General features: G+C 43.2%; 1 protein-coding gene across 1 annotated transcript in view; it reads right to left on the bottom strand.

Annotated features, from left to right (window-relative positions):
- LPCAT3 (lysophosphatidylcholine acyltransferase 3) overlaps positions 1–22,724 on the bottom strand; it is a 39,677-nt gene that overhangs the window by 7,281 nt on the left and 9,672 nt on the right. The window lies entirely within an intron of this gene.

Genomic DNA, 22,724 nt, shown 5'->3' with positions numbered 1-22,724 from the left:
GCTACAAAATGGGATTACTGACTGCACATACAGTTGTAGACTCCTCACATACTGAGGTCTGGGCATCAACTGTGTTATAAATCCATGTAAATATCCTGGGGAAATGTCATCTAAAGCTGTGATTCCGAGTATAGTCCCAGGGCCACGATGACGGAACTACAAGGGGTCTCTGCTGGGTCATAAACTGATTAGGCATGGCGAAAGGCAGCTTACGGAATTAAAAAGGGTCAATAACATTTGGTATTTCTGAACTACAATCAGTATGTTCCATGGCTTTACTACACATTCAGTGTTCTGTCAAGGAGCGTTCTACTTTTTTTTTTTTTTTTAATGTTTATTTGTTTTTGAGAGAGAGAGAGAGACAGAGTGTGAGCAAGGGAGGAGCAGAGAGAGAGGGAGACACACAATCTAAAGCAGGCTCCAGGCTCTGAGCTGTCAGCACAGAGCCCGACGTGGGGCTCGAACCCATGAACCGTGAGATCATGACCTGAGCCGAAGTCGGACGCTTCACTGATTGAGCCACCCAGGCGCCCCAGTCAGGAAGCGTTCTATCAAGAAGTCTGGCTAACGTGCCCGGAAATACTCCTCCTGCAGCAGAGCACGTGCAGAGAACTGGAATCCCCACGTCTTTCTGGAAGGACACTTCACATATCCTATCATTGCATAATTAGTGTTCCTGAGCTGCTCATGATTTATAGTTGCTGCACCTCTTGCTGTCAAATTATAGGTTGCAGTTAGTTTTTCGTGGGCAGTATGCTGGTATGCGTGGTTAACTCTGAGATGCTTAGGAACGTGTTGGACACAAAGAAAGTGCTCGATTATTTATTAAGTGAATAGAAAAATGGATAATCATGTTTTATATTGGCCTATGTCCTTCTAGTCCTTTTCCCCGTTTTTTTCTTTTAATTTACCAACACAGTTCGGGTATTTGTGTATCCTGGTTTTTTCATGGAACAGTGTGTCAACTATTTGATCTTCTTGGTGCTAGGACTTGCTGATGTTCTTTGATTGCTGTTTTCATCATGGGCTAGGCTCTTTAACAAATTTACAGCTGCTTGCAAGTAGTTAATTCTGCAGATGGTCTACGGATCACGGGCTCATTCATTTGACAGATGTTTGTTAAATGCCTACTCTATGCCAGGTATTCTGATTATAGAGCATATAATGAGGAAGGAGGTGGCATGTAATGGTTTATTCTCTTTCTTTTTTAAAGTTTATTTATTCTGAGAGAGAGCAAGCAGGGGGAGGGGCAGAGAGAGAGGGAGAGAGAATCCCAAGCAGGCTCCTCACTGTCAGTGCAGAGCCCGATGCAGGGCTCAATCTCACGAACCCGTGAGATCATGACCTGAGCTGACTTAACCACCCAGGCGCCCCTGTAATGGTTTATTTTCCTGCTAGCAGAAGATGAAGTGATATAGGATTACTAGGCTCAAGGGAGAGGGAGACATCTATAAACCCTTTCATAGTCAGATGAATGAGCAAAGAAACAGGATTGAGTCTCATTACATATCACATGGGCAGGGACAGAACACCAGGTTACAGCAAGTTTTGCTAAGAAGCAGAGCCAGGTACTAGAAAGTATATAGAATAGGGTCCAACTGCCTTAAATTTTTTGCTTTTTACTTTTTAAAAGTATTTATTTTTGAGAGAGAGAGAGAGAGAGACAGAATCTGAATCAGGGTCCAGGCTCTGAGCTGGACAAAGAGAGCCCGACGCAGGGCTTGAACCCAGGAACCACGAGATCATAACTTGAGCAGATGTTGGACGCCCAACCTACTGAGCCACCCAGGCGCCCCTCATTTTTTTTTTTAAGTTTATTTAGAGAGGGAAAGTGCATGTGAATGAGAGGGGGAGGAGCAGAGAGAGGGAGAGAGAGAATCCCAAGCAGGCTCCATGCTCAGCGTGAAGCCCGATGCGGGCTCGATCCCACAAACTGTGAGATCATGACGTGAGGAGAAATCAAGAGTTGGAGGCTTAACTGAGCCACCCAGGTGCCCCTGCTTTTCATTTTTAATGTTTTAGAAACAGGAGTACAAATGAATAGAAGCGATAAATAGGGTAGATCTTAATTATCTAGAGTACTGGTAAATGAGTTCATCTATAGATAGTGAAGAGCTTATCTCTTTAGGCACTAAGACCTTTAACCAACTGGAAGCACTAAAACCATTTAGAATGCTTGAAATTAAAAAAACAAAACAAAACACGACACACACTACTCTGCTTCCTTAACCTGAATATACTTAACATTTTCTTGGTGATCTGGGCCATAATTATTCTGCAGTACAGTCATGATGGCTTTGTGACCTGTCGAGGAGTGTGAAACCGTTTGCTCGGACCCTGTAGGCCCTCCACTGTTCGGCATTCTGAGTTCTTGTATCTGTTTCTTATGGCCTTCATGGCCCCTCCCTTGCTATTCAGGGATCAGGAGTCACTTCTTGAGCTTCGTAGAGTTCCTTTCCCAATTTCTACTTTACTGCAGGCCTTAGAAACTGTAACTTTGTGTAAAGTTGTCAAAGGTGTAAAAAAAAGATGTAAGAGCCAGAGTCTTGGGTGCTTTCCTTACAGGAGACTTAGTGCACAGGCCGGGTGACATCTGTTCTGGCCGCTCCAGGCCCCTTCCTCCTGTTTTCAGGTATATTTGGGGGGCGGGGTGGGGGTTGTTGAGTTCCCTACACTCAAGAAGATGGAGCAACTGGCAGAAAAATTAAAGAAGGCAGCAGGCCAGGTTACCACAGACACGGAGGTCCTAACAGAGAAGAGCAAAGTCCGGAATGAAGCCTCAGAGAGAAGGAGCTGTGTGTCAGCCGAGTTGCTGGGACAACCCAGAGCTGATTTTGAGCGTAAACATCAAACCTGGCTCTTGGCTGCCACTCAGCTCAGCGGGCTTCGGGGCCTGGCTGCCCAGGCACCCCTTGAGGGATGTGCTGTTTGGCGCAGGATGTTGTCCCTCAAGCTGTTTCTGAGTCTTAACGCTTTTTGATGGGAGTCGACGATTACTGTAATGGCTGCAGTCACCGGAAGAATCTTTAAAAACCAACGAGAGCACCTCCTTGCTCACCGCCCACCCACGAGTCTGATTCGGCAGGTCTGAGTGACCGTGATGTGCGGCAAGGGTTAACAAGCACCACCTCACGAAAATCCGAAAGCAAGCCGGCAGCACTTACTAGGTCCTGAGAATAACATTCTAAGACTGATGGCCAGGGGTTCTGGTCTTTCCCATAATAGCACCAAACATGCAGAGAGGTTTGTTTTATAAACAAATTTGCAGCTTCACGCAAGTAGTTAATTTCCTAGATATCCTGTGGATCGCTGGCTCCCTCGTTCCTTTGACAAATGTTTATATAAATGCCTACTAAAGCCAGGTATTCTGTTTATGAAGCATAGGAGAACTTGTTTGGCTATACTGTAACTGTTTCTTCTTTTTGATTACGTTTTAAAGGTGGGGAGGGCTTCAGAAACTATTAGCAGATGAAGGATGATGATCTAACACATATTAAACCTTGAGGATCCCCTACCGGAATGGGAATGTTCCAACAGCAAAAACTAGGGCATTCAAAATGCTCTGAACCTCAAAGTACACTGAAGTGGGTCCTCTTCAGAGGTTCAGCAGTCATGGAGCGTTTCCAGCTGTACTCTCCAGTCACTGGATCAGTCAGGTCCAAGCGCCACTTGAGTCAGAAACTAGGATCTGTCACAACCTAGACTGTCATGGAACTCCTTATTCTCTGTACGGTAGTTGTGAAATTACTTGTTAATCCTACAGGTTTGGAGGCTTCATTTGAAGAAGTAGAAATGAGCTGTTTAGGGGCACCTGGGAGGCTCAATCAGTTAAGCGTCCGACTTCAGCTCAGGTCATAATCTCACGGTTCATGGGTTCGAGCCCCGCATCGGGCTCTGTGCTGACAGCTCAGAGCCTGGAGCCTGTTTGGGATTCTGTGTCTCCCTCTCTCTCTGCCCCTCCCCAACTTGCACTCTGTCTCTCTCTCTTTCTCTCTCAAAAATAAATAAACATTAAAAAAAAAATGAGCTGTTTGTATTCAAGTCTGATTAATTTCTTTGACTTTCAACCTGTATAGCTATTTCTGGACTCTGGAGGAATATGGTATGACCCCATTTGATCAGTCAGTGGTTCATATTACCCCGGTGAAAGGAATATAGAGCATTTTTGGCAAGTGTGAGAGAGAAGACAGAGTTAGACAGAACTGCGATGTGTTGGCTTAGTCAGATACTTATACCAGTTTTGTCAAAGAAGAAAACTACCTCAAGCACCATACAAAGAGTTGGTATAATGTCCATAGCATACTGTAGTGGTGTTCAAACTTTCTGCTCTCTTTAGACTCTTAAAAATTACGGAGGACCTCAAAAACATTTGTTAATATGGATACTATCTATCAATATCTACTGTATTAGCAAATAAGAGGTGCCCAGGTGACTCAGTGGGTTGAGTGTTCGACTCTTGATTTAGGCTCAGGTCATGATCTTGTGGTTTTTGAGTTTGAGCCCCACATGGGGCTCTGTGCTGACAGCGTGGAACCTGCTTGGGATTCTCTCTAAATAAGTAAGTAAATGAATAAATAAATAAAAGAAAATTTTAAAGTATTTAACTACTAATTCATTAAAAAATAGTAAACCAATTACATAATATATAACATACTTTTAATGAAAAAAACTATATTTTTCCAAAACAAAACCATTTAATGAGGACAGTGGCATTGTTTTACATTTTTACAAATTTCTAGCCTTTGTCTGGCTAGATGGAAGGTAGCAGGATTCTCAAATCTGTTTCTGCATTTAGTCTGTTAATATGTTGTTTTGGTTAAAGCATATGAAGAAAATCTGGCTTCACGCAGATATACAGTTGGAAAGAGAATCTTAATAGCCTTTTCAGATCATTCTGAGTATTATTCTTTGATACTATACCAAAACTGGACAAGTAACTAATTTCCTAAGGGTAAGTGGCAGTGTGGGATCTGCAACCATATCAGTGAACTTTTCATTAAGGGCTTAAACTCACAAACCTGAGATCAAGACCTAAGCTGAGGTTGAGAGTCGGATGCTTAACTGACTGAGCCACCCGGGTGCCCCCCGGCTAAAATCATATTTCTTTTTTTTTTTTTTTTAAATTTTTAACGTTTATTTATTTTTGAGACAGAGAGAGACAGAGCATGAACGGGGGAGGGGCAGAGAGAGAGAGGGAGACACAGAATCGGAAGCAGGGCTCCAGGCTCCCAGCCATCAGCCCAGAGCCCGACGCGGGGCTCGAACTCACGGACCGCGAGATCGTGACCTGAGTCGAAGTCGGACGCTCAACCGACTGAGCCACCCAGGTGCCCCTAAAATCATATTTCTTAATATCACCACTGATTTCCAGCAGAAAAGCCTTTGTGTATTGGGAAGTTGTCAAGCTCATGGTAACAGATACAAGTTTTCCCAAATTCTAATATTCACTTGAAAGCTTGAATTTCAGTACTGACTACAAATACTGTCAGTTGTTTTCCCTGAAGTGACAGGCTCGCTGTGTACATTTTCGAGAAACTATGTGCCAAATGCCCACGTCTCAGCAACCACAGTCTGTCAGTCATTCTTTCAAGTAAAAATGGTGTTCAATGAAAAAAGGAGCTGCCACTTCAACACGCAGCTCAAGCACCGCACAAGACCTTGGCCTCCACATGCCATCGCACTTCAGGATGAAGAAATGCTTTGTTTGTATTTCCCAGTTCCTCAAATATAACATTAAGAGGACGTGTACTCAAGGCTTGAGATGTAATAAAATTAATACTAACTGATGCTTCATCGAGGATATTCTTGTTTTTAACATTTATTTATTATTGAGAGACAGAGAGACACAGCATGAGCAGGGAAGGGGTAGAGAGAGGGGGAGACACAGAATCCGAAGCAGGCTCCAGGCTTTGAGCTGTCAGCACAGAGCCCGACGCGGGGCTCGAACCCACAAACTGCGAGATTGTGACCTGAGCCCAAGTCGGACGCTTAACTGACTGAGCCACCCAGGCACCCCTCATCAAGGATATTCTTAAGTGAACCTGGCCTTTTTCTTTTTTTTGGACTGAGAGTGCGCTGCAGGGAAGAATACAGTGACTGAGGGTACAGCTGTGCCCTTGCCCTGACTGGCGCTAAGGCACCCGCAGTCTACCCACTGTTTGTACCATCAGATCAAATGTCAATGCAGTAAAAATGGCCAATAACATCTTAGTATTATAGTGAAGACAATTTTAAGGTTCTCAGTGACCCCTCGGGGCTCATGGACTACACTTGGGGAACTGATGAACTGCTGATATATGGAATGATGTTTTGGCTTAATCTTCCTTCTTATAATGCCCACATCTGGACCTTTTATTCCTCCCTGCTTTACTCACCCGCCCTCCTGTATTTTTTTTTTTTTTCTATTGAGGTATGATTCACATACCAAAAAATTTTGCTGTTTCAAAGTGTGGAATTCAATGGTTTTTAGGATATTCACAAGGTTGTGCAAACATCCCACTATCTACTTCCAGAATTTTTCCATCTCCCCAAAGGAAACCACATATCTGTTACCAGTCATTCTCCATTCCCTCCTGTTCCCAGACCCTGGCAACCACCAGAGGTTACTTTCTGTCTACAAGGCTTTCATATAAATGGAGTCATATAATATGACTTTTATGTCTGGCTTTTTTCACTTCACATAGTATTTTCAGGGTTCATTTATGTTATAGCACATATCAGTTCTTCATTTTTAAAAACATTTTTTTAGGGGCACCTGGGTGGCTCAGTCGGTTGAGCGTCCGACTTCAGCTCAGGTCATGATCTCGTGGTTTGTGGGTTCGAGCCCCGCATCGGACTCTGTGCTGACAGCTCAGAGCCTGGAGCCTGCTTTGGATTCTGTGTCTCCCTTTCTCTCTGCCCCCCTGCCCCCCCCCCCCAAACTCTGTCTCTCTCTCCTTCAAAAAAACATTAAAAAAATTTTTTTTAACATTTTTTTATTGGAGTATAGTTGACATACTATGTGATTACCAGTTTCAGGTGTACAATATAGTGATTCAGCTTCTCCATTTGTTAAGCTACGTGCACGGTGCATTATTCTTTCTTTATGGCTGAATAATATCCCGTTTATGCATACACCATTTTGTTTATTCATTCACCAGCTGGTGGACATTCAGGTTGTGTCCACTTCTGGCTACTATGAATGAGGCTGCTATGGAACATTTGCATGCAAGTTTATGTGTGAACACATATTTTTCCGTTCTCTTAGGTATATACCTAAAAGCGGGTCTCTTGGTCCTCTTACCGTCTAACCCTGCACTTCTCAGTTGGTGGTGCAGACCAGTTTTTAAAATTTCCCATTTTTTGTGGACCAATACTTCTGTTAAAAAAAATTTTTTTTAATGTTTATTTTTGAGAGAGACAAGAGAGCGTGAGCAGAGGAGGGGCAGAGGCAGAGGGAGACACAGAATCCAAAGCAGGCTCCAGGCTCCGAGCTTTTAGTACAGAGCCCAATGTGGAGCCTGAACCCACGAACTGCGAGATCATGACCTAAGCTGAAGTCGGATGCTTAACCAATTGAGCCACTCAGGCGCCCCCCTGTTGTGGACCAATATTTTTGTAAAATACAGAGTCATGGGCTTGGATGATGTGAGGCTGTCAAACTGTTACAAAAGTTCCTAAATGTTAAAAAAAAAAAAAAAAAAAAGTTCCTAAACGTTGACTCTCACTTTCTTGGCTTGCTTTGACAGGTGGCCGGTTACAATCTGAATAGATCGCACCGACCTATCTTTCTTTTTCTCGTTCACTGAAGGCTTTTTCCTGGCTCCTAAATATGGCTGATCTCCAGGATTCAGTGTTGACTCTCTTACCATGCTCGCTACGCTGCCTCTCTGGAAATGGCATCTACTCTCACCATTAATAGGATCTTCACGCCAAAGACAAACACATCTTTAATCCTAACGTCTCAAGTTTCAGTTCCACATTTCCTACTTCCTGGCCGGACATCTGAAATTCTGTATTAACTAAAACACAACTTACCCTCTACTGAGCCCTCTCTTGGCTTCTGTTTTTATTTATGGTGCCATCATTCTCCAGGTCACCCAACCACGTTCAAAAGCTTGAGTCTGGCTTTGCCCCCTCCCTGTCCTTAGTTCCCTCCTTTCCATAGGATCTCAGCACTGTTACCACCTTGTCTTCTGTGCTCCACTGGCAGGTCAGACCCTTAAGCACTCATCCTTAAGCTCCTGCACCCTGAAACTCATGCTCCCAGCAGCCCTATACCAGAGTACTCTTCCTTCAATTCCTGCTCAGAAAACACCAATGACTCCCAAATGACTCCCGATGACTACTCAACAGAGTGCCAGTCCCTAAGCCTAAGACTCAAGGTCCCTCTTCTAAACTACATTTCTAATTAAAACTTCCATTTCTCTGCTTCAGCTAAAACTGATCTGCCAGATTTTGCCCAAACATATCTTAGGTCTTTTGACTCTAGACCTTGGGTCATGCCAGTCCCTTTGCATGGAACGCCTTCTCCAACCACCCCTCTACCACTCATTCTACAAAACCCAGTTCTTTCCTTTTGTAAGGCTACCTCAGACCACAGTGAACTCATGGCCCTGTATATTATGGACTTGTGCCTTAAACCCATGGTACTTAGAAATAAGACTCTCATTTGGTAAGTCATTATATACTATAATGTGCCATTCTTTACATTTTTGTTGTGTATTAAGGTCTTTTGCTTGATTGGTCAACAGTAATGGATGTTTAACAGCTGTTTGACCTTGAGCATCAGTTTCCTCGTCTGTAAAATGGGGGAATAGCACCTGCCTCAGTGAGTTGTTGTAAGGACAACACATACAAAGTACTCAGCACAGTGCCTAATATATCGTAAGTGGGCACAAAATTATACAAATACACATTCACATAAAGTTAGAGGGAGGTAAACAGGGCAGTCTTTGTTTGCCAAACATCTCCTTTCACCTTCCTGCTAACGGTTTTTTTTTCCCTTTGTAGCCTCAGACCCTTAATCCTCTTCTTAGCTCATATTTCTCTTGTTAAAAAAAAAAAAAAAGTTAGAGGGAGGAAAAGCAGGCGTTATCTGAGAAAATTCTGGGGCAAATGGATATCAGAGCTTCTGAATCTAATCTTCATTCCATGTGACAACCAAATGACTAAGGGGTTTCCTTCCCATCTGCATTTCAAAAGAAGACTCATAGCATATTTATTTTATAAGGGTACTGACTTCGGCTTGCCAACAGCACTTTTCCCAAAATACAATGTACTACTAGAATTAAGGCGCACTTTGGAGTTAAGACAGACCTCAGTTGTTACTTACTAGCTGCCTCAGGCTTATTGATTGTTAACCTTTTTGTCCTCAGTTTCTGTTAACCTGTCTCATCAGTAAAATGAGTATCTAGCTTAGGGTTTGTATATTAAGCCTGGTACACATCAGATGCTCAGTAAATGGAATTGGGCCACCTCTGCTTGAACAGTGAAGTGCCCAGTGATCTCATCTCGTCACCTGGCTGTGAATACCACCCATTTGCTGAGTTCTCCCCAATTTTCATCTCCAGAACAGACTGCTCCCTTGGACCCCACACTGCTATCGACTACTCAACACTTTGAGTAGGGGCACGCCTAACAGACACCTCAAATTTAACAGGTTCCGAAATGGCACTGCTGACCTACCCTCCTCCCTAAACCTGCTCCTCCCCTAGCCTGCCCCACTTCAGCAAACAGCAACTCACCCCTCCCTCCCTTAGGACTGGAACCCTGCAACCCTGCCATCATTCTTGACCTCCCCAGCCACGTTCCGCCCTCAACCCAGCCAGTCAACAAATCCTGTCTGTTCTACCTTGAAAACAAGCCCAGAATCTGACCACCTCTTCCCCTGGTCCAAGCCAACACCGTCTCTGGCCTGTATTATTATATAGTTGCCGCCTAACTTCCTGGCTTCTGCTCTTGCCTTCGTTCAGTCTAGCCTAACACAGCACCCATGGATATTCTTTTTTTTTTTTTTTTTCAGTTTATTTTGACAGAGAGAGAGAGAAAAAGAGAGAGACAGAGATATTGAGGGGGGAGAGGGGCAGAGAGAGAGAGAGAGAGAGAGAGAATTCCAAGCAGGCTCCGCACTGGCAGTGCAGAGCCTGACATGGGGCTCGAACCCACAACTGAGTCCAAACCAAGAGCCGGTAGCTTAACCAACTGAGCCATTCAAGTGCCCCACTCACAGGGATTCTATTCTATCAGATCAGCTCATTCCTCAGCTCAAACCCTCAGAAGGCCTCCAATCTCACTCAGCAAAGCCAACAAGACCTGTTCGCTCTCCCCAGCTTTCTCTGGCCCATCTCTGTCTCCGCCATGCTTCTTCCCCAGCCACAAGGCTCTCCCGTCCAGGCAGTTGGGCAGGTCCAGCCCCAGAGCCCTCACCATTAGTAGGTTCCTTGCCTGAAATGCTCTGTGTACAGATAAGCTCCAGTCCCTCAGGTCTTTACCAAACTGTCACCTTATCAGTGAGGCCTTCCCTGACCTTCCCATCTAAAATTGCACACACTCCCTCCTCCTCCCCACCAGCACTCACCACCAACACACACTTCTTGTTCTTCTCTGCTTTACTTTTCTATTTCCCCCTCAGCACTTATTAATTAATTAATTAATTAATTACATAGTATATATTTTGTTTATTTATGAGCCTTTGAAAGTAGGGATTTTTGTCTGTTTTCTCCCCAGTGCCTAGTACAAATCCCGGTACAAAAAAGGTCTCAAAAATATTTGTTGAATGGATGACAAAATGAAAGGATGAGAGAATATTCTCTAGGCAGTCAATGAAGTATTTATTAACCATCCACTATGCGTGGTCAGCGTTGCATTAGGCAAAAAGGGGAATGTTGGTAGAAACCAAAGAGGTGTTTTTTAACCCCTAGAGAGCTTTGCAAATAAGAGAGAAGTATCAAACACTGATGTTCTTGAAGTACTAACTGCATGGAGTAGCCAATGCTGTACGAGTCAGAAAGGACAGAGATCAGCAGTGACCAGAGAAGTCAGGATGGATAGAGAAGATAAGGAAAGGGCGCTCCTGGGAGGAGAGTAATGTAGTAAAGACGCAGAGGTAGGAAAGAGCCCTTCAGAGTCACTTTAAGAGGGGTTCACTACAAGGGGGGCAAAACAGCATAACAAAATGGCCAGGAAGGTTTGGAAAATGGGCAGTCTGAAATGGGCATAACAGGAAAAAAGCAATAGGACTGTCTGGATGTGGGGGGAATGACAGAAAACGAGAAATTAAAGATGAGTAAGCCACTGTGATGGTCTTCAAGATTTTTGCTGGAATAAGCCCCAAAAAGACTTATGAAAAACTCTATAATCCCCTGTCACATTTTTAAGTTGTCATCTATTAGTTATAAGCTTAAACAATAGCAAGTGATGTGTTTTTTAAATGTATATCGAAGTTGTGCTTTAAGTATGTGTGGAAATGTCTGCCGATGGCAGGCTAATCAGCTTGATCAGACTTCCTTTCTGTTAAAAGAGGCCTAGGCTCATTTTTAAGTTCTAGTAAACATGCTAATACTTCTCTCTCATAACGACCATCTTATTTCTGAATTCTGGCTTTAAGATGGATAGATAAAAGGGGTGCCTGGGTGACTCAGTTGGTTAAGCGTCTGACTCCTGATTTCGGCTCAGGTCATGATCTTATAGTTTGTGCATTGGAGGCTGAGCTGGGCTCTGGGCTGACAGTGCGGAGCCTGCTTGGGATTCTTTGCCTCTCTCTCTCTCTCTCTCTCTCTCTACCCCTCCCTGGCTCTCTCTCTCTCTCTCTCAAAAATAAATAGGAGTGCCTGGGTGGCTCAGTTGGTTAAGCACTGGACTTCGGGTCAGGTCATGATCTCACGGTTTGTGGGTTCTAGCCCCACGTGGGGCTCTGTGCTGACAGCTTGGAGACTGGAGCCTGCTTTAGATTTTGTGTCTCCCTCTCTCTCTACCCCTCCCCCACTCACGATCGGTCTCTCTCTCTCTCTCTCAAAAATAAATAAACATTAAAAAAATTTTAAAAAGCCAGATAGATAAGGTTGTCATGAGTTTGTCACCTGGATAAAATAAGAGCTGCTCAACTATATGCTAATTATACTTTATTTTATTTTATTTTTTTAATTTAATTTTTATTTTTTAACGTTTATTTATTTTTGAGACAGAGAGAGGACACAGCATGAACAGGGGAGGGGCAGAGAGAGAGGGAAACACAGAATCGGAAGCAGGCTCCAGGCTCTGAGCCATCAGCCCAGAGCCCGACGCGGGGCTCGAACTTGCGGACCGCGAGATCGTGACCTGAGCTGAAGTCGGACGCTTAACCGACTGAGCCACCCAGGCGCCCCTATGCTAATTATACTTTAAAAAATAATTACAAAAAAAAAAAGGGACTGCTCCTCTTTGCTTTACTTTTGTGGCATCCTGGGGCAACCCACCATACCTTTTTTTCACTTGTCTAAGGCTGCTAACAGGTGACTTTAAGGGAGCTGGGAAAGGAGAACCTTCAGAGCAGACAGTCTTAAGCTATTAGTTTTAGACAAGAGTACATATGGAAGCTGAAAACCTGGAAATTAATTCCCTAATCCATGCCCATGTATCCCCTGGAAAGTCCTTGTGTACCCCTTGGGTACACGTACCCCAACATGAAGACGAATAATACGAGAAGTTTTGCAGAAAGAATTCCAAGTAATTTAACTGCTAAGTAGCTTCATTATATAAAAACAAATCATACAAAACAGAATGCACCGTTGCCTTGTATTTTACAAATACAACATGAGACTCAAATGACATTTCTATTTTGTTAAGTAGACTTCCTGTGCAGCGAGGAGCCCAGCGTGGGGCTTGAACTCACAACCCTGAGATCAAGACCTGAGCTGAGATCAAGAGTCAGACGCTCAACCAACTGAGCCCAGGCGCCCTGACATTTCTGTCTTTTAACAGCTGCTTTACGCTAAGACCCCCGGGCCCGAGAGCACACACTTATTTAGTCTTCCACCATCGTCTTCAGGGAACTGACCGTGAGAAAACTTAAGAAGATCTGCTTGAAATCCATGCTTTTATCCTTTTCTCCAGATTCAGAGAAAAGATGTGCCTTCCTCCTCTTTAAACATCTCCTCCTTCCCTTTGGGCCCAGTCCTTGGAATTCTAGCCATCTCAGTCTCACCAGAGAACTTTATGGTCTTTCTTGCTAGCTTCCTTATTCTTTCTTCCTCAATGATAACAATTATTATTATCATTAATGCCAGTGAATACCAACGAAACGCTTACCGAGTACTTACTACATGGCATGCGCTGAGTTAAGCACTTTACACACATTATGCCACTTAATCCTCCTAATTAAATGAAGGAAGAAATAATATTATTGTCTTCACTTTCTGAATAAGCAAACAAATAAAAACAGTTAGCTATACTGTGCTGATTGCCGAGTAATCCATGCAGCTGGATATTAACCAATGGGTCTCACCTCTAAGTCCGTGACTTAAGCCCCTAGCACATGATCTCCTCTAACTTCAAACTTCCCTTCTAGCCCTTCCCACTACCCCTGTCCCTTCACTGCTGCTTCTAGCTACTGTTCAATCCCACTTACTCCTTTTGTAGTCAATTGCCTACAATCATGGTCTAATTCATCTATTTCTTGTCTACCCGTTTCTTAGCTTTCAGCAGTGCTCTTAGGAACTGTTTACTGACAAGATTATGGAGGGTTTTTGGAATTTCTAGTTAGAGATGGCTGGAAAAAGCCCCAGTTTCATTCTTATCTTGCCTGGATATTATAATTTTTCTAGTCTATGGAAGGTTACCACAGATAATGTCTATCTTGCTTTGGGCAATACAGCAGGGCCATGTTGGAAGGATCTATCAAACAGCTATCTGTCCTTTTAACCAAATTTCAGTTAAATTTTTCCAAGGATTACAGACTAGAATATAAAATAGGACTGCTTTTGAACGTGGCTTATTTGTTGTTTATTTATTTATTTAAATTTGTAATGTTTATTTTCAGAGAGAGAGAGAGAGAGAGAGACAGAGTGTGGGCAGGGAAAGAGAGAGGAAGACGCAGAATCCGAAGCAGGCTCCAGGCTCCGAGCTGTCAGCACAGAGCCCGACGTGGGGCTCGAACTCACGAACCGTGAGATCATGACCCGAGCCGAAGTCGGACGCTCAACCAACTGAGCCACCCAGGCGCCCCTGTTGTTTATTTTAACAAATACTTTCACGTGATAATTTTATCGTCACTATTTCTACTTTGAAGATCTGCCATTCACTTCTTTTTTCCATCCAAGTGGAAGTTCCTGTGCCCAACCACTATACAGAGAAAAGGAAGACAAACAAATGGAAAGGACAGGAAAGCTTTGCCCGACACTGCCTATTCAAGCAATTGGCAACGGGTTAGGCACGTATGCTCGGTTACTGACCACTGTGTCAGCTGGAAGAGCACCTGTAGATTATGGACGTTTAGGTGAGGACGAAGCTCTCACCTTTGGAATCTGTTCAGAACTGGTCCTTTGTTTCTCTTCACCAGATTAGGCCTGCGGATAGTAAGGGCAAGGTGCCAACACATCTTCCACACTCTGACAATTCCTGTACAGCTTGGGCTGAGTTATGTGCTGAATGGTTATTCATAATATATCCAGATTCTTAGAACCTGAAGAAATCTTAGAAATCACTGACCCCAAGGCCTTCGTTACATAAGACACTAAGGCCCAAATGGGATCACAAGCATGCCCAAGGTTAACAGAGCACAGCTCAAATTAGAATCCACATCACTTGACTTCCATTCGGATATTCTTGCCACATGCCTTGGCACTTGGCAGTGACCTGCTAGCGACTCACTAATAAATACCTAGCTGTGTGCTTTTAAAGCTACAGCTGTATTATTCTTTGCTCAACAATAATCTATATTCAAGCATCTGTCTGCAGACACATGCACACTCATGTTTATGTTCGCTTAATCTCCTATCTATAAACAATTAACATCTACATTTTAATGCCAAGTCTAGGTGCTCTCCTGTGCTCTCTTTGTTAATCCAATTCTTGGGGACTTCCCGTCCCTACCTTCCCTCACACAGCTCAGTAAGAATATAGCGGTTCCCTTCTCAAAGCGTCCTCCAGCTGAGTATCTCGAACATTCTGACAAATGTGATACAAGATTCAAGAAAACTGGGACAAGTGATCAAAATGTCCTGGGGATCAATGAATAGAGGGGACATTTCAAAGGTAAACTAGTGGATGGCTGTTACTTGTGGGAAAGAAAAAGGGTTTGCTATGAAGGTTAAGAAATACTCGGCTTTGCGCTGGTGGTACGGAGCCTGCTGGGAATTCTCTCTCCGTTGCTCTCTGCTCTTCCCCTGTGCGTGCACTCACTCTCTCTCTCTCTCTCTCTCTCTCTCTCTCTCTCAAAAAAATATATACATATTAGTTTTTCAGTCACTTAACCCAACCCAACAACCTAAACCCGAGCTGCCCCAAAGTCCCACCAAGAGTAATTCTTTAACTGCTCCATTTAAACCAAGTGCTCTTAGTAATGAGCTTAAGCTTATTACTAAGCTTAACCATGTTAAGCTTAGTGCTGGTGGCTGATAGACCCACACGTTGGCTAAACTGGTAAAATCTGCTACAAAGGCTGAAAAGTTAAGACCCAACAGAGGACTGACTTTGATGTCACCATTTTTTGTTATGCCACAAGGAGTTGGACACGAACAGATTCTCACTAGCTTCTTAGTCCAGGAGTTAGCTGTCCATCAAGGCAAGCCCTCCGCAGTATTTCAAGTCTGATTAGATGGCAGAAGGGATGTCAAGATCGTTATCCAGATGTTTGAATGTCCGGTTACAGTATTTTTCTATACTACAATGGTTTGTTCAAATGGTCACATAGTTACTTTGTTACTGTAGATAAATTTTTTTCTCCCCTCGGACTTATTCTACAAAAATGTACAGACTGAAAGAATGTTAAAGCTAAAAGAGGCTGTTGACTGGCCTTTCTCCATTTTAGTGGAACAGGGACAACAGCTGTTGAGACTGACTTTGAGGCACGTCAAGACACCAAAATGCCTTTCTTAGCAAAGACAGTGTATCACATTTTAATTTTCTGTAAATTAATAAATGACATGGTGGCAACTTGCAGCCAATTATCTGATCAGCTAGAATATCCCTGGACTCAGGAATCAAGAGTAATCTAGTTCAGAAAATCAGCTCTGCAGTTTGGGTAAATTACTTAGATTATTTGCATCTCAATTTCTTCATCTGTGAAATAGGGAAATTGGCAGCCATATCTGCAGGTTGTTGTATAGATTAAAAGAGAAAATACCCATAGAAGCATCATACATGGATTTCTTTGGGGCCACTTAAAAATTCTACACGTCGGTGCACCTGGGTGGCTTAGTGGGTTGAGCGTTGGACTTCGGCTCAGGTCAAGATCTCACGGTTCATGAGTTTGAGCTCTGTGTCAGGCTCTGTGCTGACAGCTCAGATCCTGGAGCCTGCTTCAGATTCTGTGTCTCCCTCTCTCTCTGCCCTTCCCGGGCTCACGCTCTGTTTGTCTCTCTCAAAAATAAACATTAAAAAAATTAAAAAAATTTACACACGGGCAAATATTTTATATAAGCATAATCTATACCTAACCTTAAACTTGGAGTATTCTTTCAACCGGTTTGGCCTCTGCCCACCTCACTATGATTTAACTAAATTAAGCCTATAGCAAGTTGCAAAAATAAAGGTCTGTAAATTGTACCCGGTACTCCAGAAGAAGACCATTGGCCATGAAGCGAATAAAGCTTTAGTTTCAAGGCTTGTCCTTGGCATAGGCCCCATTTAAGGCTCTGGGCAGTGGTGGGGGGTGGGGGTGGCAGCTAACAGCATGTTCACATGGTCATATGTTTTTGTGAAACTTGTTAGCTATTTTTGTAGCCTTTTTCTTAAAAAAGGTTCCCAAGATTATATAAGCTTCAGGTCCCCCAAATCTTGGATTATAAAAAAAAAAAAAAAAAATCAACCACCACAACAAAATTAGGCATATGCCAGAAAATTCTTCTACTCCCAGAATCCCGTGGGTACAGGGCTTCATCCAAGATCTTCCAAATGACAAGCATATTCCCCAAATAAGTTCTGGTGGGGGGTTGTGGTGGGGGACGCTTGGCAGCAGTGTTGGTGGCTGTAGGATCCCGGCTGTCAGTGGCGGCACAGGTCTGAGGAGGGGTGAGGCTGAGAAGGCTGTGACAGGATTGTGACTGGTAGGCAGGGAGAGACAGCTGGGACGTGGGATGCAAGGGTGGTACGTGGGAAGCAAATTTTGAAGAGGAGAAGGGGCACAAAGACTGTCGGTGTGGACTTCAAGATACATCATCACCCCTAGCCAGCGTGCAGAGTAAGGGAGCAGAGCAAGGGAGCAACACGTTGCCTACAAGCCCTCTTCCTTGTTCATTAACAGTTTTACGTACAGTGGCTGAAATGCTGGGTACATCAAGAGACTACAGGAGGCAAGGGGATGCAGCCAGGGTTAGAGAGGGGAGGAGAGGGGAATGGTGGGGAGGAGAGTGGTGGGGAGGGGAGGGAAGGAAAGGGAAGCGGAACGGAGCGAAGCGAAGGGAAGCGAAGGGAAGCGAAGGGAAGCGAAGCGAAGGGAGTGGGGCCACGGGGTGTGTGTGTGTGGGGTGAGGTATCCTGTATTTCATTATACTATGGCTATGCATTTCAGATGGCAGAGGCATCTGTGTAGGTCCAGGAGAGGAAAGGACTGTAGAAATCATCTAGCATAGATGTTTATCACCTGCGAAAACAGGCCCATCACAGGCACGGTGAGAAGCAGCTGAGAAGCAGCGGGCTGGCCAGACCCCCACGGCGCAGCCCCCTTCCCTGCTCTCTGACCGGTCCCCCCTTCTCTTGCCTCTTATTTTCCTTTCCTGCCCTTTCTGTTATTGCTTCCTCCACTTCCTTCCCTTATACAGACCTGAAGTGTTCCCCCCCCCCCCATTTTTAATGCTTTCTGGATTTTGTGCGTTATGGTTCTCTCTCAAAAACGTCTAACTGGTGTGTAGTAACGTGAGTCCCTCCTCACCCCCACCCGCGCCCTTTGAATTTATGGCACTGGTTTTCAGTGGAGAAACGGGCCCTTCGCTCCCATGGTGACTTGATCTTGCCTAAGGTTGCCTGAGGGATGCCCCGTCACAAGGCCCAAGTGGCTAATTAGCTGTTCTTTCTCCACCCCTCCCACCTACTGCTCATGATAATTTCTCTCTAGAGTTTAGAGCCGTCAAGTCTGATCTTTGTAAATACAAACAAGGTAGGTGAGACTTTTCTCTGCAGGTATTTCAGCAAATGAAACAATAAACCCTTTCTTACATCTAAGATTCTAACAGAAGGAAAGATAACAGCATTACGCCCTGTAATTGTCCTCATGAATCTGAATAGGTGTTAATTGCTGGGTTCTGCTCTACCTGTGATCATACACAGTCCCTCTTTAGTCTTTTTTTTAAGTGTAGAATTCACTGAATTTTGGTATATTCTCATTGTTGTCCAAGCATCCCCAGGGTCTAATGCTGGAACATTTCCATTACCTTGACAAGAAACCCCACCTCTCTGAGCACTCAGTCCCAATTCACCCCCCCCTCCCCATCTCATCTCCTGGCAACCACCAAACTACTTTCTGTCTTTATGAATTTGCTTATTCTGGACATTAAAAAAAAAAGTTTATTTATTTTGAGAGAGAGGGAGGGAGACAGAGAGGCAGACAGAGACGGAGACAGAATCCCAAGCAGGCTCCACTCTGTCAGAGCAGAACCCAATGCGGGGCCCAAACTCAATAACCATGTTATGACCTGAGCCGAAATCAAGAGTCGGACGCTGAACTAAGCCACCTAGGTGCCCGACTTATTCTGGGCATTTTATTAAAACAATTTTTTTTAAGTGTATTTATTTATTTTGAGAGAGAGAGAGAGAGAGAGAGAGAGAGAGAGAGAGAGAGAGAGAGAGAGAGATATGAGGGAAAGAATCCCAAGCAGGCTTTGCACGGTCAGCTCAGAGCCTGACGCAGGGCTAGAACCCACAAACGGCTAGATCGTGATCTGAGCGGAAATTAAGAGTCAGCCGGTTAACCGACTGAGCCACCCAGGCACCCCTATTCTGAACATTTTATTCCAATGGAATCATACAAAATGTGGCCACTTCTTGGCACAATATTAACATAATGAAAACATTAGCATAATGTTTTCAAGGTTCATCCACATTGTAGCAGGTGGCAGCACTTCCCTTTTTTATGGCTGAATAGTATTCCACTGTAGGAATATAACATTTTGTTTATTCATTCATCAGTTGGTGGACAAATAGGTTGTTTCCACTTTTGGGCCATCATAATAGTGCTATGAACATAGGACGCAAATGTTGTACAAGTTTTTGTGTGAACGTGTGCTTTCGATTCTCTCGAGTATAGAAACGAGGGGTGGAATCGCTAGGTCATACTGTAACTTTAACTTTGAGAAACTGCTGAACTGTTTTCCATAGTGGCTGCACTGTTTTACATTCCCTTCAGCGATGCACGAGGGTTCCAATTTCTCCACATCCTCACCGACACTTTCTTATTCCTGTTTTGTTTTGTTTTTGGATTAAAGTCATACTAGAGGGTGTGAAGTGGTATGTAATGTCATTTAATTTGCATTTCCCTAATGACTAATGAGTTGAGCATTTTTCTATGTACTTATTGGGCAACTGTATGTCTTCCTTAGGCAAATGTCTATTCATATCCTTTGCCCATTTTTTAATTGAGTTATTTGTCTTTTTCTTATTGAGTTACAAGAATTCTTGATATATTCTGGACACTAGATCCTTACCATATGTATGATTTACAAATATTTTCATAATCTGTGGGTTATCTTTTCATTTTCTTGGCAGTATCCTTGGATGTACAAAAGTTGGAAATGACCGATTTCTTTCTATATTCAATATTCAATTCTATATTCAATATTACTTGAATATTTGGGAAGATTTTTAAAAACTAAAAATTATATATTTTAGAATTAAAAAATACTTTAGAATATAAACCAAGAGGGTAAGACTTGAAGAAATTTGGAGCTTCTGGTGATATGATGATTTGGGTCCCCATAATTATGTTGGGTTCTTAGTGTAAATAATATAATTGTATGGCACCCAGTTCCTAGTTTTGCTTTTGTTGACTACTCTTTCAGAAGACTCAATGAAGAATTAAAGAGTGCAGTCAAATTATCCTTTGGCTAAAGAATGAGGATTTCTAGTAGCACTAATGGTTTGATATTTTTAGTCAGAGCCCCACTTTATTTGTACGCTAACTATAATCAATCTTTCTCCCTTTCGTCAGAGGTATATGTCATAAGAAACTTAACAGGACACCGTTCCAGCTGGCCTCTGCTTGCTGGCTTACAAACAGAAGTTTTGTATTTATGGACAGTGATCCAGAGTGGTGTCCAAGTGCATCTGAGTTTAGAGTTGCTATCACAGCAGAAATCGGAAACCTCAGGAACTATAAGGCATTTACCATGCCTACATGGAAGCCACTTCTCATCACAGCATTTACAAATATACAGTGATCAGAACGTTAACTTCCTGGGATCCCATATCTGCCTCAGATCTGTATACAATATATATGCGTGAATCCTCTATTTTTTTTTTTTTTTAGTAAACTGCCTACAAAATTACTACCTCACCACTTATATTTTATGCAGCAGAATGACCATATATGCCTTTCTTATGAAAATGCCATAGCAACATGAATACTTGGTACTGAAAAGCATCTTTAATTGACAAGAGCTTTTTATTTTTAATTTAAACACAGCCCATGCTTGGAGTGGGGCATTTAAATAGTCTACTTGGTGACTTCATGTGAGTCAAAAACAAAACCTGGGTCTGCTCATTTTTGGCCTGATCTTCTACCCACTTTCTGACAAATGTCCCTACAGCTAGAATGCAGTGGCATTTCTATCAGAAGCCTCTATTACTAACAATTTTGGTACATATGGTTCTTAGAATACTTGGTGCAAGGTGTCCAGAATTTAATGAATCTCACTTTATCTTCAAAGCCAGTGCCTGAGTAGAGAGGAACTTGGATTTAAAAACCAGTCCATTTTAAGCCCAAAGGCAATTCTTATCCAGAAATTACTTATCCTTATTTTTAGTGTCTTACACACCCCCTACTCTTCTCATTTTGAAAACGGGGTAGAAATAAAGCTGCATGCAACATCTTTTGGGCTGCACAAATCACAGATAGGCTTTGAAGGCCTCTAGGGAGCTATTACTGCTTCACCAAGAGAACTCTAGGTGGGCCCTAAATCTCTTGGCCCTGGACTTCAGCCAATTGCTGAAAAAATGTCAACACAAACACACACCTCTACCTTAAAAAACTCTGTGCTTGGGAAGGACAGCTTTCCCTGGCAGCCGCGACTGGGGCACCTCATTCTTGTTAGAGCTACAAGTCAGTTTATCAACTGTGTTAAGAAATGTGAGGCAATCGATTAGGAGAATGCTATACCGCTGGAGGTGGCTGATGCAAGACAGAAGAGGAAAGATGGAACTATTTGTCTAACAACCTTACGCAAAAAAACCCTCCTCTACATTTAACCTTCTCATCAAAAGTGTGAAACAGATGGTGGAGATAATGATGTTAGTTAGACAATGAAGATGATGATGATCTAACAGTATCATTGTTATAATAACATTAACAGCGTAATTTGGTAATAATAATAGTATTTGAGAAATAACAAGTGATACTAGCAAATAGGGAAAATTAAGCAATAAGAATCTGAGAAATTTGTTTATTACAAAGATCACGGATACCACACCATTTCAAAAAGCTGAAGATACTATGGGGACACTAAGTATTACAAAACAGCTACCAGAAGAAATAAACCAGTGATCCTCAAACCTCAGGGTAGTTACGATAACCTAGAAGACATGTTAAAACACAGATCATCAGGCCCTGTCTTTAGTAGGTCTGGGGCAGACCTAAGAATGTGCATTTCTAGGGGTGCCTGGGTGGCCCAGTTGGTTGAGTGTCTGACTTCGGCTCAGGTCAGGATCTCACAGTTTGTGAGTTCAAGCCCCTCGTCGAGCTCTGTGCCGACAGCTTGGAGCCTGGAGCCTGCTTCGGATTCTGTGTCTCCCTCTCTTTCTGCCCCTCCCCCATTTGTGCTCTGTCTCCTTCTCTCTCTCAAAAATAAATAAACATTAAAAAAAAAAAGAAAAAAAGAATTTGCATTTCTAATAAGTTCCTAGGATGCAAGCCAGGAGATGCTAGGAGGTGCTCATGACTCTGGTCCCAAGACTATAGAGTCTACTTGGAAAGGAAGAAGATGAATATTTGTTGAGAGAAGGAAGAGAGCAATTATTTAAAACTACCTTGGGTTAGGCTTGGTCAGATGCTTACATACATATATTTTTAAGTTTATTTTGAGAGAGTGCACACATGAGCAGGGGAGGGGCACAGAGAGAGGGAGAGACAATCCCAAGCAGGCTCCGTGCTATCAGTGCAGAGCCCAAGGTGGGGCTGGATCTCAGGAACCATGAGGTCATAACCTGAGCCGAAATCAAGAGTTGGACACTTAAACCGACTGAGCCACCCAGGTGCCCCCAATGTTTATACATTTTATCTCATTCAGTCCTCACACCCTAATGAGCTTCCCAAACTTTTCCAGAGCAGAGAAGAATGAATGTGTCCACACAAAGGGTATGCCTAAGCAGTTCTCTAGAAATAAAACATTTCTTTGATGACT

The sequence above is a fragment of the Panthera pardus genome, unplaced genomic scaffold (genome assembly GCF_024362965.1).
Source record: "Panthera pardus isolate Hobbes unplaced genomic scaffold, ASM2436296v1 HiC_scaffold_6, whole genome shotgun sequence".
Classification (NCBI taxonomy): Eukaryota; Metazoa; Chordata; class Mammalia; order Carnivora; family Felidae; genus Panthera; species Panthera pardus.
The sequence above is the reverse complement of the archived record's forward strand: the minus strand, read 5'-3'. Positions and strand labels throughout refer to the sequence as shown.